This window comes from Cololabis saira, chromosome 9, assembly GCF_033807715.1.
Source record: "Cololabis saira isolate AMF1-May2022 chromosome 9, fColSai1.1, whole genome shotgun sequence".
Lineage (NCBI taxonomy): Eukaryota > Metazoa > Chordata > Actinopteri > Beloniformes > Belonidae > Cololabis > Cololabis saira.
In genome coordinates, this window is record NC_084595.1 from 10,925,927 (window position 1) to 10,931,658 (window position 5,732).

Genomic DNA, 5,732 nt, shown 5'->3' on the forward strand with positions numbered 1-5,732 from the left:
CGCGGCGTCACCGGCGTCACCAGCGCGCTGGAGCTGCAGCCAACCGAGCCCACACCACACTCTCCATATATATGTTTGTCTTATATATATTAATATATATATATATATATATATATATATATATATATATATATATATATATATATATATATATATATATATATATATATATATATATATATATATATATATATATATATATATATATATATGTATGTACATATATATGTTTATATATGTATGTATATACAAATATTATTTAAATATATATATATATATCTCAGAACATTTTTAATATTGTGATAACGTTCTTTATTTTCTGTAATGCAATTAAAAAAACAAAAATGTCATACATTCTGGATTCATTACAAATCAACTGAAATATTGCAAGCCTTTTATTATTTTAATATTGGTGATTATGGCTTACAGTTTAAAATTAAGATTCCCAGAATATTCTATTTTTTTTAGATAGGATATTTGAGTTTTCTTAAGCTGTAAGCCATGATCAGCAATATTACAATAATAAAAGGCTTGCAATATTTCAGATGATTTGTAATGAATCCAGAATGTATGACATTTTTGCATTACAGAAAATAAAGGACTTTACCACAATATTCCAATTTTCTGAGACAGTCCTGTATGTATGTATGTATATATATATATATATATATATATATATATATATATATATATATATATATATATATATATATATATATATATATATATATATATATATATATATATATATATTTAGTTTAGTTTAGTTTAGTTTATTTCGGTTATGACATCACAAAAAAGAATACAAATAAGACAAACATCAAAATAGCTTTTAGAAAATTAAAAAATTTAATAAAAATGACAACAAGCAAAAAAAAAGAAAAAAATGACAACAAGGAAACATATATACTTTACAAAGAAAACATTAGAAAAAAGTTTGCAATATACAAATAACATCTTGACCGAAAAAGGTGTAGGCTGAAGCAAAGCTTATTCATTGCCTATCCTCAAAATGATTATTTACTGTAAATAGAATAGAATGAATAGAATGTCTTTATTGTCATTTGTACAGGTACAACGAAATTGGATGCAATCTTCTTTAAGGTGCATGGTTTAAATATATATATATATATATATATATATATATATATATATATATATATATATATATATATATATATATATATATATATATATATATATATATATATATATATATATATATATATATATATATATATATTAAAACAATAACTATACAAATAAATAATCTCTAAAAGGACACAAACAGGAAAACAATATACAATATTCACCTTTGGCAGGTATTGCACGATTCTATGGCAGGTATTGCACGGTTCGGTCAGTATTGCACACGGAAAAAGTCAGTTTGAGTATTTAGTAGTATTGAGTTTAGTTATGGCTCTGGCGTATAAACTGTTCTTGAGTCTGTTTGTGTGTGATTTCAGTGGCCTGAAACGTCTGCCTGATGGCAACAGTTCAAAGAGTGAGTGTCTAGGGTGAGATGGGTCCTTCCTTGATGATTTTTCTCGCTTTCCTGAGACACCGGGTGTTGTTTTATTTCATTAAAGTTAATTAAAGTAATAAAATAAAAGCAAGAAGTAAGAGATAAGACTGCCAGTCAAACAAATTGCCTCCATGGGGATAACAAAGATTCCTCAAAAAATAAGAAAGGAAAAAAAAAAGGTGCAGTCTACATGTTTCCTTCATCCTCGAATTATCAAATCAAATCACCAATTAAATGAATACCCAAATCAACATAGTAAGCATCACCACTCATTACTTTGGTAGAGAGAAATCATCCTTCTTTTCAATGTTTTTTGAATAAGGTTAAGGTTCTACTTGATTTCAAATCCCTCTCCAACTTATTCCATACATCCACCTCTAAAGAACTCAATTTGCCTTCGATATGTATTTCTTTCTATTGTTATTTTGTTCCTTATGGGATGGATCATATACGATACAAATATAACTGCCTGCATTCATGGCTGGTCATGGATCATCGTAGAGGGGACTGGGAGATTGGATTTTTGAATTTAGGATATTGTAGGAGACCGGTTTAATTATGCCTTGATCTTGTTTATTGGTGGTTTGTGTTGTATTTATTTTTTGTTATTTTGTCTTTTCTTTTTTTTCCTTTCTTTTAATTTTAAAATTTTTATATGGCATATATGATATGATATAGTGAGAAAGGGACAGTCACAGGACTAAGCGTTCTGCTTCCTCCTGTTCCCTCTGGAACAGATTGCTTGTTTTGTTGTGTTTTATTTTTGGATGAGACTGTTAAATTGTTTTCCTTTTTTTTATATTTTGATGCTTTTAATTTGATGGGTTTTGTTGTGTCCGAGACAAAGCCAACAATAAACAATAAATAAACAATTATTCACTGTTTTTTGTTTAATGAATCAAAGACGCGTGCAGCAAAACAAGCTGAGCGGTAAAGAATGAGGAGTTTAGGGGAATTGTAGTTGTTTCGTATGTGTTTTTCCATCCGCATTTCTAGGGAAATAAAGACATGCAATCAGTGTCGATCTAACAAAAAAAACCAAGTGCGCCGCCCGGGAATCGAACCCGGGTCGCAAGAATGGGAATCTTGCATGATACCACTACACCAGCGGCGCCTGATGACAGTGCCAAGAAAGCGTTCATCATACCTACACCACATCACACACTATAAACGTATATTTACGTGTATAAACGTATGTATACGTATATAAACGTATATATACGTATATAAACGTATATAAACATATATATTCGTATATAAACGTATATATACGTATATAAACGTGTATACGTATATAAACGTATACCGGTATATACGTATATAAACGTGTATATATATGTATATAAACGTATGTATACGTATATAAACGTACATATACGTATATAAACGTATATATGTATATAAACGTATACATATATATATATATATATATATATACGTATATATACGTATATAAACGTATATATATGTATATATACGCATGTTATTTATAAATACTTATATTTATACATATTTATATATTTATATATATATATATATATATATATATATATATATATATATATATATATATATATACATATATATATATATATATATATATATATATATATATATATATATATATATATATATATATATATATATATATATATATATATATATATATATATATATTCATATATATATATATATATATATATATATACATATATATATATATGTGCTTTCTAAGTTGCTGTTCTCATGCCCACACCTCACTGACCAGGAACTACACTATAAAACCTATAAACCTTCCCTGGTGTTGTGTAAATCCACATTAACCAGTTACTCTGCAGAAGTTTGAGTCGAGTACTGACAGTTTGAATCCGTAGCCACGACACAGACTGCTTCAGGGAATAAGTCTTCTATGACCTCTTTGCAGGCATTGGATTTTAGAAAACTAGACCCAGAGGAGCCCACAAATGAGAGGCTGTGTAATTTGGAGATCATGCCTTTGCCAAAGTCAACCTATTATCACCTTCAGAATATGTCAAGGTTAAAAGATCTGAGGTCTCAGCAGGACCTTGAAAAACTAGTCCATGCATTCATCGTTAGTAGCTTGATTATTGTAACAGCATCTTTACAGTCCACCTAACAAATCAGTTAGACAACTGTAGCTCATCCAGAACCCTGCTACTCGAGTCTTCATGTGGTCCAGCAAAGTGAACCACATCAATCCAGTTCTGAGGTCTTTACGCTGGCTGTCCGTCTGTCAGAGGATAGACTTTAAAGTTCTGATGCTGGTCTATAAAGCTCTGAATGGTGTAGGACCAGAATGCACCAGTGACCTCCTGATCCAGTATTAACCCTCACGGCCCCTCAGGTCATCTGGATCCAGTTTTTCATCAATTCCTAGAGTCAGAACCAGACATGGAATAGTTGCATTCAGCTTCTATGCTCCACATAACTGGAACAAACTCCCAGAAAGCCTCAGATCAGCAGAAACTTAAGTGTATTTAAGTTCAGGTTGAAGACTCACCTTGTTCTCAGCTGCATTTGAATGAAGTTCTAAATCTGCACTGATACTTTTCAAGACTTAATCATATTTTAACTACTGATTTGATCTGATTTTTATCTATTGTTCTTGTTTCTTAGTTTTTTGTTTACATTTTAAATCGTGCTTTTTATTTATGTTTTTCATGTCTTTGTAAAGCAGCTTGTTGTTGAATTGTGGTATAGAAATAAACTTGCCTTGCCTTGCCTTGCCTTGCCTTTGCCAAAACAGTCCTTTTGATTTTTTTTCTTCCAGATTAGACAATAAAGGCATCGATAGACATTGGCTTTGATGGAGGGGTTTGTTTGTTGTTTGTTCAAATATTTCTTGACCTTGTGCCATGCTGTAATCATATTTTCTACAATTGAACTTTTGTTTTTTCTTTTCTCTTGGTATCCTTCCATGGTATGCATTATTTCCATTACTTCAGATTATTTCTTTTCATACACTTTATAAGTTCATACTTTTACAAATATGTATAACAGAGTATGTGTGTCAGAGATTTGAGTTTTCCAAGTTTTTTTTGTTTGTTTTTTTTTGTAGAAAAAGAATGACATCATCGGCAGATAATGCAATTTTATGTTGCATTGTTCCATTTGTTAATATTTCTTCATATGTGTTGTTATACAAAAATGTAACCCCACCACATAAATGAAGCTGCACATAAATCTGGGTGACTACTCCACCTGATCAAAAGCCTTTTCTAAATCATAATTTGATGTTGAATGTCTGGACTTTTTCCTCTGATGCTGATTTAAGGAAAACAGAACAAAATGTAATACATTAAAGTAAAGAAAAACTTCTGAGTGATTTACACAGGGAAAATATTAGTTGCAAAACTATGTTAATACAGTACTGAAAGTCTTCGCACTCTTAGTTTGTTTTATCAAAGTTCTAATGATCATTCATGAGATACAAACAAGACATACTGTGGGAATATTACAGAAGTAGATAAAAGTAGGCCTGGTGTTTTTTTTTTATTATGTGGAATAAATAAACCCATATCAGTCGACCTCAAGATAATATGTACACAAATTATAGCCACACAATGTTCAAGTACAAAATTACTTTAGGAGGAAATTGATATTGACCTTCCTCAGAACTAGGCACAGATTTAACTCTTTTCAAGGAGGGCACCCCCCGTTCCTGATGTTCATTAGGATTCCAGGCCGAAGAGAAGCATGTTTCTTTATTTTTGTTGTATAAATATTTTTGGTTGTATTTTATAGACGGGTAAACAAATAAGTAATTAAAACTTGAATAAAACAACAAGAGTAAGGGTGCCTAAGACTTCAGTGCAGTACTATAGACAGTGTATAGGTTTGCCTATATCTGTGTGTATCTGTGTACAAATATTCTTTGCCTCAATCTTATCTAAAAGTATTTGTCAGATGCATTTTTTATGTGAAAACATTTTATTTTTATTTCCTATATTCATGGCGGATTACATTTTCATAGTTTTGGCAGGTCATGGGGGGGGTCATGTTTCGTCTCTGAAAAGCACCAACATACCATTTATATTGAAATAGATCCTTTATAAATAAAATTGAATAATCTGTTTTGTTCAGAAGGTAACATATTCAATTGTTTGTGTTTGTATTCAATCTACCTCTACTTTCTCTGCTAGGTGCTTTGAGATCACTTTTATTGAGAATAGGTTTCATCAAGTAA

General features: G+C 30.3%; 1 non-coding gene across 1 annotated transcript; it reads right to left on the reverse strand.

Annotated features, from left to right (window-relative positions):
• Positions 1 to 2,568: 2,568 nt before the first annotated feature.
• Positions 2,569 to 2,639, reverse strand: trnag-ccc (transfer RNA glycine (anticodon CCC)). Its single transcript has one exon. It is a non-coding gene; the product is annotated as a tRNA-Gly (tRNA).
• Positions 2,640 to 5,732: the final 3,093 nt, after the last annotated feature.